Genomic DNA, 13,304 nt, shown 5'->3' on the forward strand with positions numbered 1-13,304 from the left:
TTTCCCCATCTGATCAGAAAGTCCACCCGTGTGCATTCTTTTCCCGTCAGCTCTCACTTGCAGAGGAATTTTGACATCGGAAACCGGGAACTCCTGGCAGTTAAGCTGGATCTTGAGGAATGGCGTCACTGGCTGGAGGGCTTTGTCCCCCCTTCATCGTGTGGACTGATCATAAAAACCTGTCCTACATCCAGATCGCCAAACTTCTGAACTCCCAGCAAGCCAGGTGGTCCTTGTTCTTTGGTAGATTCAAGTTCACACTCCCTTATCGCTCCACTAAACCAACTTCCGGGCTGCTGCTCCCTATTCACATATCCAGTTGCCCCTGGTCACACATAGCTCTGGACTTCGTCACTGGCCTTCCCCTATCTAACGGTAATGCAGTCATCCTCACCGTTATTGACAGGTTTTCCAAAGTGGCTCACTTCATTCCCCTCTCCAAGCTCCCATCCTCCAGGGAGACTGCAGACCTGCTCGGATCCCATGTGTTTCGTCTGCATGGCATTCCCACTGACATCGTTTCCGACAGGTGGCCCCAGTTTACCTCCCAGGTATGGAGATCCTTCTGTTCAGCTCTTGGTATCAATGTCAGTCTTCAGGATATAACCAGACTAATGGCCAGACTGAACGGGCCAACCAAGAGATGGAGACTTCCCTACGCTGTGTAACTTATGTTAACCCTTCCTCTCGGAGTGCTCAGCTACCTTGGGTTGAATATGCCCACAAAATCCTCACCCTCAGGTATGTCACCTTTCAAGGTTGCTCTGGGTTACTGCACTCCATCTTCCCCCTGTTTCAATAAATACATTGGGTTCTTCATCCCAGTCTCTTCTTCGTCTGCTCTTGGGTTTCCCTGTTCCACTCCGCGTAACAGCCACAACTTTGGTTGTACTCAATCTCTGAATTCAGTCTTGGAAAACAATTTTTTGTTGGGTTGCACTGTTGTATATCATTACTGCGTTGTATATTCCCCACAGGTTTTAAAGAGCTGATTTTGACCATATATGGTTAATTAGGGGTGTTTCGAAATGCAAATAGCCAAGGTTATGCACAAACACTGAGGATTAGAACAATTGGTATTTATCAATGGTTAACTCCTACCGGTGTGCGTATGACGCTGGTAGGATTGTTAGATAAATCACACCTTTTCAAGTGTACGAACAGTATGTTATATAATTTACCAGTATTAGACCTAGTATAATCTGTCCCACATAGCGGCCTACATGGCACATATCACATCCAGGAGTAAACATACTTGGACTTTTAGCTTGAATACATGTTAATCATTTAATCCATGCCCAAATAAGAGTAGGTTACATTACACAACAGTTCATAAAAAGGCCTACTCCTTCAGAGCCCAGAGTCCATCAAAATATCCTCTAAATTATGGTTTTACTTGAACTTATTGTGATTTGATGACCTTGTATATTTTGCTTACACAAATGAGTGAACTAAAACTATCACATTATCACATTTTCCAAATGCACAGTTGTTGCTGTTCTATTGATCCATCTACATGGTGACCATAAAGGTTGTATGAGTTCCAAAGGAGCTGGTCCAGTCTTTCTTGTGTTCTCCTACATTTCTGCACAGAACAGTCCATACTGTAGACTGTGGTTGGCAGTGAGAAGCAGCTGAAGAGTATACATCCACAGTGCTGTTAGAGCACTCTCTCTCTCTTCCCAACAGGCACTTACAACCAAGGCCCTCATCCCGTCCGGCAGGAGAATAGCATTTATAGTCCCCGTCGCTGGAAGATAGAAGCAACGGCTGTTACTGTACAAATGAAATTAGTTTTTAACACACAATTACAGAGCAGCTTTTGTATAGCCACCAAATAAGCAGTAAAAAGGAGATAGCCCATGTTTAAAATGATCGCACATCCCCGGTCATATCCAGCCTCTGAACACTACCTTAACAGTGCCACATCCATCATAATGCCTTGAGTCTTGTTAGGTCTGTCTGTTTTCGTGATCCCCTTTTTTAGAGAAAGCCAGGCAGGCACATTGAGGGACCTGTTGCACCTCTGCTTTGATCTGACGGTTACAGTCAAATTCAGACCGTAAGACACCATGCAACCAGCCTGGCCAACACAGAAAATGGGCTATGTAGGTTGTCTGATATACAGTGCCTTGCGAAGGTATTCGGCCCCCTTGAACTTTGTGACCTTTTGTCACATTTCAGGCTTCAAACATAAAGATATAAAACTGTATTTTTTTGTGAAGAATCAACAAGTGGGACACAATCATGAAGTGGAACGACATTTATTGGATATTACAAACTTTTTTAACAAATCAAAAACTGAAATATTGGGCGTGCAAAATTATTCAGCCCCTTTACTTTCAGTGCAGTAAACTCTCTCCAGAAGTTCAGTGAGGATCTCTGAATGATCCAAAGTTGACCTAAATGACTGATGATGATAAAAACAATCCATCTGTGTGTAATCAAGTCTCCGTATAAATGCACCTGCACTGTGATAGTCTCAGAGGTCCGTTAAAAGCGCAGAGAGCATCATGAAGAACAAGGAACACACCAGGCAGGTCCGAGATACTGTTGTGAAGAAGTTTAAAGCCGGATTTGGATACAAAAGATTTCCCAAGCTTTAAACATCCCAAGGAGCACTGTGCAAGCGATAATATTGAAATGGAAGGAGTGTCAGACCACTGCAAATCTACCAAGACCTGGCCGTCCCTCTAAACTTTCAGCTCATACAAGGAGAAGACTGATCAGAGATGCAGCCAAGAGGCCCATGATCACTCTGGATGAACTGCAGAGATCTACAGCTGAGGTGGGAGACTCTGTCCATAGGACAACAATCAGTCGTATATTGCACAAATCTGGCCTTTATGGAAGAGTGGCAAGAAGAAAGCCATTTCTTAAAGATATCCATAAAAAGTGTCGTTTAAAGTTTGCCACAAGCCACCTGGGAGACACACCAAACATGTGGAAGAAGGTGCTCTGGTCAGATGAAACCAAAATTGAACTTTTTGGCAACAATGCAAAATGTTATGTTTGGCGTAAAAGCAACACAGCTCATCACCCTGAACACACCATCCCCACTGGCAAACATGGTGGTGGCAGCATCATGGTTTGGGCCTGCTTTTCTTCAGCAGGGACAGGGAAGATGGTTAAAAGTGATGGGAAGATGGATGGAGCCAAATACAGCACTATTCTGGAAGAAAACCTGATGGAGTCTGCAAAAGACCTGAGACTGGGACGGAGATTTGTCTTCCAACAAGACAATGATCCAAAACATAAAGCAAAATCTACAATGGAATGGTTAAAAAATAAACATATCCAGGTGTTAGAATGGCCAAGTCAAAGTCCAGACCTGAATCCAATCGAGAATCTGTGGAAAGAACTGAAAACTGCTGTTCACAAATGCTCTCCATCCAACCTCACTGAGCTCGAGCTGCTTTGCAAGGAGGAATGGGAAAAAAATTCAGTCTCTCGATGTGCATAACTGATAGAGGCATACCCCAAGCGACTTACAGCTGTAATCGCAGCAAAAGGTGGCGCTACAAAGTATTAACTTAAGGGGGCTGAATAATTTTGCACGCCCAATTTTTCAGTTTTTAATTTGTTAAAAAAGTTTGAAATATCCAATAAATGTCGTTCCACTTCATGATTGTGTCCCACTTGTTGTTGATTCACCACAAAAAAAACTGTTTTATATCTTTATGTTTGAAGCCTGAAATGCGGCAAAAGGTCGCAAAGTTCAAGGGGGCCGAATACTTTCGCAAGGCACTGTATATCAATGTGTTCAAAGATTGGCTTAGGCAGTGCCAAGCACTAGGTTTTACTCCCATTCAGGGCCTCTCTTCAGATGTGCTGAATTATAATGGGATGCTTGGCTTGATCCAACTGGGGAATATCACCTTCCAACAGCAACAAAAGAGGACTAGTCTGTTTTTCCATCGTATTTTACAATACCACTGTAGTTAAAACAGGCAGAGATGCTGTGTGTATTGACACAATGGCAAAGGTCATAAGTCAGAAAATTTTCAAATACCTCTGTACATACATATAGTACATACCTAGTCATACTGCATTGGTGTCTGAGGTTTCTACTGAATCTGAAGCTACATGCATTCCATTTGTGTTCATCATCATAATCATATTGAGCTTCTCTGTTCCATTCCTCATCTCCTCTTTCCTTCCCCTCTTCCGTCTGCAAAGTTTATGTCGACTGAGACAGAAAAATAACATTAGAAAGTAGATTTGCGATTTTAAATGCATCGTTTGATATTTATTCTATCATGTGAGTATGGTATCATCGGTGTTGAATCTCACTTGAGTTATTCACCAATACATTCTCCCAGTATCACAGAGGTTAAGCATCTGATGTATTTTTGAGCACAGAAGACTCTTTTGTTAAACTGACACTTAGCACTCTTGTCTCACTTTTGGGGAAAAATGAGAAGGGAGAGCAGGGCAGATACAGTACATACAACCCAATGAAAACCAAAGATAACATGGCCACAAGCGTTACATTATTTATTTTCCATTCACGGGACACACAGATTCCTTACATCCCATCCCAGGGTTAGTATGACAGGCTGTGAGGTGATGAGTCTGTATGTCCAACTCTCACAAACACACAAATTCAAACACACATGGAAGGTTACAACATAAAGTAAATCTGGCTGTTTGATGCTTTAAGAATGTGTATTTTACTCACTGTGCACAGATGCAGATGAATGTGATGAGCAGTATGAGGAAGACCAATACTGCTATCACACAGGCTACGATGATCTGCCTCTTGTCACCTAGACGTGAGGCCAGATCAACATACTCACACCTGGACCCAATGTACCCTCTCTCACATCTAAAACAGAGCAAATATACCATACACCCACTGTGATAAAAATATGCACAAGTTTGTTTATTGGTTCTATCTCTTGTTGCCAAAAGAAAAACAAAGAAGTAACTTGAAGTACATGGGCTATGAGTTAACAAGCAGATGCTGAGCTATCAGATCTGCTATTCTAGCTGTTCCAAAACTAGCTGTCCCAAATGAGCTTGTCTTGCTGATTGTGATTCTATGATGCTTGTGAGGCTTGATGAAATGCAGTAAGACCATGTTAAACCAATCATTTATCTGCCTTGTTGTTTTGATTTAAGTATAACCCGGGGGTCACACTGAACAAGGTTAGTACAATCATTAGGATCAACAAGTGATTTGTCTTACAAAGTGTTTTAAAAGTGTTTTACTTCTATTATGAACTTGAACTTCATACTTGTAATAATGATGTGTAATAATTCTGCTACAATGATCAAAATAGACAAAGATGTTTTTTAATACATTTTTACGGCAGAAATTGTTGTATGTAGTATGTCCTTGGCTTGAGACCTTCTGCCATGGATATATACAGATAAAGTATTGGGGCCCACAGTAAAGATCGGGTCGGGTGAGATGATTTACCTGCATGAAGGAGTATTCTGTTCCTTTACAAAGCGACACGACCCATGGATACAGTATTGCCTTAACTCCTTTGGACATTTGGTGAAATGGCCGCTCTTTTTGGCTTGAGTTGCAGTTTCTATTGAGTCTATGGAGAGTGCAAATAGAAACATATGGGGGAAAGGGGGATTATAGAGTAACTATTTTGCCATATAATATCCTTCTGATAAGATTGCATTGCAAAGGTGATGTAGAATAAGATATGGGTTTGAAGTGAGAAGCTCCGGTTTTCCGTTAGTAATCTGACTCAGGGGGGCCAGTATCACCTGTCATATAAATAAGCTCCTGGCAATATGATCTGAGGAAGGACTAGGAACTGAACTGTCACCACGAGGACAGGACTGGTGTGGGATAATAATGTGTCAATTATATGTAATGAAATGTTGTCAACGTAAAAGAAAAGTGAGTAAAAAACAACCTTCTCAGCCAAATTTGGTTGTTGTCAAACATAATTGATTTGGCAACTGTTAGTAAAGAAGGGATACCTAGAGTTGTATTACATACTCCTCTTTTCCCATCCAGTGAGTCATGGCGAGCTTGGGCCGGTAAAATAATAATGAGGCTTTGTTCCCATCACAGAGAGGGAGAAAGCCCCAATTGTAGTGTGAAACATTAGAGCATGCCTTTAAAATTAAAATGACACATATTGAATAGTAGCCAAACTGGTTACAAACTAGCAACAGGTGCAAATTGATCGAGGTATTTAGTTAAGTAGCTGTATGTGCAGCCAGTGATCCCACTATACTTCACCGGGATAAGTGAGCAGCTGGGAAATGCTGCTGCTGTTTGATCAACAGAACATAAGAGGTATATGGCAGAGGGAACCAGGAACTACTTCACCGTAATAAAATGCACATCACTGCATCACTCTTCTTCTCCATGTGGGTAAATACAATAGTATGATCAGTAGTTGATTAGCCCTTTTAGGTGTGAGGGTTGTCACCAAACAGCAACTGACAACTCCTGAACGAATTGCAAAAATCGCTGAAGTTGGAGACTTATCTCCCTCACCAGCTTCAAACATCAGCTATCTGAGCAGCTAACCGATCGCTGCAGCTGTACATAGTCTATCGGTAAATAGCCCACCCATTTTTACCTACCTCATCCCTATACTGTTTTTACTTATTTACTTTTCTGCCCTTTTTCACACCAATATCTCTAACTGTACATGACCATCTGATCATTTATCACTCCAGTGTTCATCTGCAAAATTGTAATTATTCGCCTACCTCCTCATGCCTTTTGCACACAATGTACATAGACTCTCTTTTTTCTACTGTGTTATTGACCTGTTAATTGTTTACTCCATGTGTAACTCTGTGTTGTCTGCTCACACTGCTATGGTTTATCTTGGCCAGGTCGCAGTTGCAAATGAGAACTTGTTCTCAACTAGCTTACCTGGTTAAATAAAGGTGAAATAAAAATAAAAATAAAAAGTGGAGGCCCCAACTAAGGTGGCTTCAACTGACACATTATGTCAGACTGACGTCCATAAAAGGCACGTCTAAATTGCATCAGAGGAACCTAACCCAGGGCACATAACAAGCTGCTGGTACACTTCACAATAACACTTGCAGGGGAGGTAATGACTGCATGGTCACTGGTGGCAAGAAGGCTTTAATGTGCACTATGGTCTCTTTTGGGGCTGGTAGGTGACACCACCTCCTGTTACTTCAGGGCCGGGTGGAGATTTAGAAGCATTTGATATTCCAACTGTTTGAATGAATGACTGTGAATGACGTACTCCTGACGCATGGCCTTCAATTTAACAACAGAGCACGAATACATATAAGAATGTTTTTGAAGGACTTTTTACAAACGTCACAAACACATTACTTTTCTAATCCAACAAGTTTCTTCTAAACCTGGCTAATTCTAAAGTCAAAATGACTCAATGTTAACACGTGCATGTCAGATTATAAAAAAAAAAAATTAACAAACTTTTATGACATGATTATCCATCCATAAGTTTGTTTCTCTGGGGAAACAATCTACCTTTGAAGTTGTTTGTGTTGCCTTGGTGATGGAGGGACACAGTGTTGTTCACCAGCTGCTCAGTTGTATTCCATTCAGCCAGAGAGTATTTACACAGGGCCAAAGCTATGACCAGAAAACAAACAGAGCTGGTCACACAATCCACAAACATCAAGTCAAATCCTTACAATTCCACCAACATTGGTTTTAGAATCTGAAAGGAAAAGCACAGAGCAGTGCAATAGATTATGGAGCTTAATGTGATTGACGATTTGACAGTAATACCTCCTAGCTCAGGCTTTGGGTGTCTGGGATTTCGAACACCATGATAACCTTTCTAAAGATAGTCTTTGCATTCAATCCAACAACACTGTCAGTTTTTCATAATATTCAAAACAACACCCAGCCATGATACAAATGTGGTGAATGGGATAAGTGATCTATAAAAACAACATGTGGTTACTAATAGTCTATTCTATTGGTTTGGGTGATCTTGGCATGTGCTTGGGGAACTCTATTTGTAAATAGAGAGAGGGTTATGGGGTGGTGGATCATTTGCTGATCATCTGACACACCAGCATGCTAATTGTTGCTGTCAATCACAGTATAGGCAGGTACATAGGAGTATTAAGTTAACAGAACACTACACTCCAGTATCTTAAGTCAGTGTTGCAGACTCCTTTAAAGCACAGATAGATTAATCAAAGTAGCTAGACAGGGGAAATCATTTAAAAATTGGGCAGTCCTGTAAGGTTCTGCTTTTCTTTTCTTTGTCAACCTTGTGATCTTTTTCTTTCTGTTCTGGAACGTAGCCCTGTCTTTCATTTTTGTTCATTGATTTCACCTGTGTTCATTTCTCACCTGGTCTCATCAGCTCCCTATTTAGTTCAGTTCTTTCTGTTTGTATGATTGTGAGGTATTGTTTGCTTTTTGACTGCCTACCTGTCTTTGACCATTGCCTGCCTGTAACTGCGATTCCTGCTGCGCTCTGCGCGTGAATCTACACCTTTTCCCCCTGAGTATTCATTACAAGTCCATTCAGACGACACCATTCTGTATACTTCCGGCCCTTCTTTGGACACTTAACAACCCTCCAGGCAAGCTTCAATGCCATACAACTCTCCTTCCGTGGCCTCCAATTGCTCTTAAATACAAGTAAAACTAAATGCATGCTCTTCAACCGATCGCTACCTGCACCTACCCGCCTGTCCAACATCACTACTCTGGACGGCTCTGACTTAGAATACGTGGACAACTACAAATACTTAGGTGTCTGGTTAGACTGTAAACTCTCCTTCCAGACCCATATCAAACATCTCCAATCCAAAGTTAAATCTAGAATTGGCTTCCTATTTCGCAACAAAGCATCCTTCACTCATGCTGCCAAACATACCCTTGTAAAACTGACCATCCTACCAATCCTCGACTTTGGCGATGTCATTTACAAAATAGCCTCCAATACCCTACTCAACAAATTGGATGCAGTCTATCACAGTGCAATCTGTTTTGTCACCAAAGCCCCATATACTACCCACCATTGCGACCTGTACGCTCTCGTTGGCTGGCCCTCGCTTCATACTCTTCGCCAAACCCACTGGCTCCATGTCATCTACAAGACCCTGCTAGGTAAAGTCCCCCCTTATCGCAGCTCGCTGGTCACCATCGCATCTCCCACATGTAGCACACGCTCCAGCAGGTATATCTCTCTAGTCACCCCCAAAACCAATTATTTCTTTGGCCGCCTCTCCTTCCAGTTCTCTGCTGCCAATGACTGGAACGAACTACAAAAATCTCTGAAACTGGAAACACTTATCTCCCTCATTAGCTTTAAGCACCAACTGTCAGAGCAGCTCACAGATTACTGCACCTGTACATAGCCCACCTATAATTTAGCCCAAACAACTACCTCTTTCCCAACTGTATTTAATTTTTATTTATTTATTTATTTTGCTCCTTTGCACCCCATTATTTTTATTTCTACTTTGCACATTCTTCCATTGCAAAACTACCATTCCAGTGTTTTACTTGCTATATTGTATTTACTTTGCCACCATGGCCTTTTTTGCCTTTACCTCCCTTCTCACCTCATTTGCTCACATTGTATATAGACTTGTTTATACTGTATTATTGACTGTATGTTTGTTTTACTCCATGTGTAACTCTGTCGCTGTATCTGTCGAACTGCTTTGCTTTATCTTGGCCAGGTCGCAATTGTAAATGAGAACTTGTTCTCAACTTGCCTACCTGGTTAAATAAAGGTAAAATAAAATAAATAAATAAAATATATTTTGTTATAAAAACCATGACTTTCTACTTCACTGAGTTGCACAAATAAATATCATATAAATGGTTTGTATTGTCTCTTCTGGTGAAAAGAGGCCAACAGAGACCTGAGCCATATACCCAATTGCAATGGAACTGTAAGCCCACACAGGCCTCCTATCCAATTTTAACATTACAGTAGGCCTATAATACGTACATAATATTTTGAATAAAGGAAAACTAGTAAAGTTAAGAAAGAACATGTTAATAATACCTGAAATATATTCATATAAAATTAAATAATGTTCTTTGTTAATCAAACAGTACTAATTCAGTTAATAACTAGTCTATAGGCAATTCTATTTAGATACAGTGAGTAAATCAGCATTTCCCAAACTTGGTTCCCGGGACCCCAAGGGGTGCACGTTTTAGTTTTTTGCCTGAGCACTACACAGCTGATTCAAAATCAACTATCATCAAGCTTTGATTATTTGAATCAGCTGTGTAGTACTAGGGAAAATACCAAAACGTGCACCCATTGGGGTCCCCGGGACCAAGTTTGGGAAATGCTGGAGTAAATAAAGTGAGGCTGAAGAGTTGTTCAACTTAATCATAGAACGGTGTCTCTTACCTGTTACCATTCCTACATACAGACTGTATGCCTTTGCCATGTCCGTGGGCAAGTTATGTACTTTTCCAGGTGGATAAATATAGTTTTAAAAGCAGATTGAGTTCATTTTATCCAATCCTCTTAAAAGTTCACAAAAATATCTTCTTAGTAGGACACTCTGCGTCCCAACTAATGTAGTCCAGCAAAATTGCGCACTGGTGAACTACAGTAGGCTAGAGATTGCGCAGTCTGGAGGTTTGAATGGGTGAAATGGAATCTGAACCCATTGCTGCCACACCCATCTATCTATCTATGTATGTGTGAGTGCACTTGACCATTGCTGCCACACCCATCTATCTATCTATGTATGTGTGAGTGCACTTGACCATTGCTGCCACACCCATCTATCTATCTATGTATGTGTGAGTGCACTTGACCATTGCTGCCACACCCATCTATCTATCTATGTATGTGTGAGTGCACTTGACCATTGCTGCCACACCCATCTATCTATCTATGTATGTGTGAGTGCACTTGACCATTGCTGCCACACCCATCTATCTATCTATGTATGTGTGAGTGCACTTGACCATTGCTGCCACACCCATCTATCTATCTATGTATGTGTGAGTGCACTTGACCATTGCTGCCACACCCATCTATCTATCTATGTATGTGTGAGTGCACTTGACCATTGCTGCCACACCCATCTATCTATCTATGTATGTGTGAGTGCACTTGACCATTGCTGCCACACCCATCTATCTATCTATGTATGTGTGAGTGCACTTGACCATTGCTGCCACACCCATCTATCTATCTATGTATGTGTGAGTGCACTTGACCATTGCTGCCACACCCATCTATCTATCTATGTATGTGTGAGTGCACTTGACCATTGCTGCCACACCCATCTATCTATCTATGTATGTGTGAGTGCACTTGACCATTGCTGCCACACCCATCTATCTATCTATGTATGTGTGAGTGCACTTGACCATTGCTGCCACACCCATCTATCTATCTATGTATGTGTGAGTGCACTTGACCATTGCTGCCACACCCATCTATCTATCTATGTATGTGTGAGTGCACTTGACCATTGCAGTTTATTATGGCATGCAGCTTAAACTGGAAAATGGCTACTAGGCTATTAAATGTGTAATCCATAGATGTGCGCACAGCCTAATGCAAGAAGTTCTTAATATTATTCTAACATATGACAGAAGATTAATCTCCTTCAGAACATCATTTGAACAACATTCACATTGTTACAGAGTTGGCCTGTAAACAAAAATGTAAACAATTAAAGAATATTTCAAGGATCATCCCATGATATTTGCATATACAAATATAGCAAATATGGATTTCACTAAAATATACATAGTTTTACCTGCATCAGCACATTTTAGTGACCTCTACTCTGAACTGTTGCTAAACGGCAGATGAGACCATGGGCCAGTCTAGACCAGAGAGCTGGTTTGTGTTCATTGGCAAGCATGCCTCACTATTCCCCAGGAGGAAGAGGTGATGTGAGTCTGGCCAGGTCTACCTGTGTGCTCTTTCATTTCTCACCTTCAGACTACTCTCTATTGAGGCCTACTCAGTGCACAATGAGCCCTCTGCTAAAATATGAACTCAAGTATAGGTAGTCTATGGACATCAATGCTGCAAGGCCAGGCAATAAGTAGTGGAAATTGGAAATCATATGCAGGGGTAGAGTCATCCCTCGAAGGTACAATTCCAGGTGGTTCCTTGATATATGTAACCCTGCCAATATGCCCGTAAACATGTGCAGACCAGCTGGCTGAAGTGTTTACGGACAAATTCAATCTCTCCATATCCCAGTCTGTTGTCCCCACTTGCTTCAAGATATACACAATTGTTTCTCTACCCAGGAAAGCGAAGGTAACTGAAGTAAATGACTATCGCTCTCAAAGCACTGCATCATGAAGTGCTTTGAGAGGCTAGTTAAGGACCATATCACCTCCACCTTACCTGACACCCAAGAGATCCACGGACGCAATAGCCATTGCACTGCCCTATCCCACCTGGACAAGAGAAATACCTATGTAAAAATGCTGTTCATCGACTACAACTCAGCCTTCATCACTATAGTGTCCTCCAAACTCATCACTAAGCTCAGGGCCCTGGGTCTGAACCCCGCCCTATGCAACTGTGTCCTGGACATCCTGTCAGGCCGACCCCAAGTTGTGAAGGTAGGCAACAACACCTCCACCACACTGATCCTCATCACGGGGGCATGCTCAGCCCCTCCTGTACTCTCTGATATGATTGCTTGGCCATGCACCTTTTATTTGTATTTTTTTTCAATTGTGACGGCGCCGGAGGGGAAGGCTGCCGTCTTATCGTCTCTTAACCAACCAGGATATATATATTTTTTGTTGCTGTGTTCGTAACTTGTTTTGTACATAATGTGGCTGCTACAGTCTCTTATGACCGAAAAGAGCTTCTGGACATCAGAACTGCGATTGCTCACCTCAAACTGGATGAAGAGTTCTTCTTCAATGAGTCGGATGGGAGGGATATAATACAGACACCCGACCAGACCCAGACCCAGATCCCCGTTAACAACGACATTAAAAACATACAGCTGGCGGGTTATACACTCTATTGGCAGGACAGAACAGCAGCCTCTTTATTGCAATAATTATTCAATATTAAATAAAGATAATTGTTTGAAGAAATGACCTCTCTCTGTACAGAATTTCCACGACAACATACCACCACAGACTGATGCTGGCGTTAAAAAAAAACGCACTCAATGAGCTGCATACCGCCATAAGCAAACAGGAAATTGCTCATCCAGAGGCGGCGCTCCTAGTGCCTGGGGACTTTAATGCAGGGAAACTTAAATCAGTTTTACTTCATTTCTATCAGCATGTCAAATATGCAACCAGAGGGACAAAAATTCTAGACCACCTGTACTCCACACACAGAGACACATACAAAGCTCTCCCTCACTCCCCATTT

At 41.7% G+C, this 13,304-nt stretch overlaps 1 pseudogene; it reads right to left on the reverse strand.

The window, feature by feature from the left end:
• Window positions 1-1,268: 1,268 nt before the first annotated feature.
• Window positions 1,269-13,304, reverse strand: part of LOC109892470 (helicase POLQ-like) — a 48,436-nt pseudogene continuing 36,400 nt past the window's right edge.

This window comes from Oncorhynchus kisutch, linkage group LG6 (assembly GCF_002021735.2).
Source record: "Oncorhynchus kisutch isolate 150728-3 linkage group LG6, Okis_V2, whole genome shotgun sequence".
NCBI classification, from domain to species: Eukaryota; Metazoa; Chordata; class Actinopteri; order Salmoniformes; family Salmonidae; genus Oncorhynchus; species Oncorhynchus kisutch.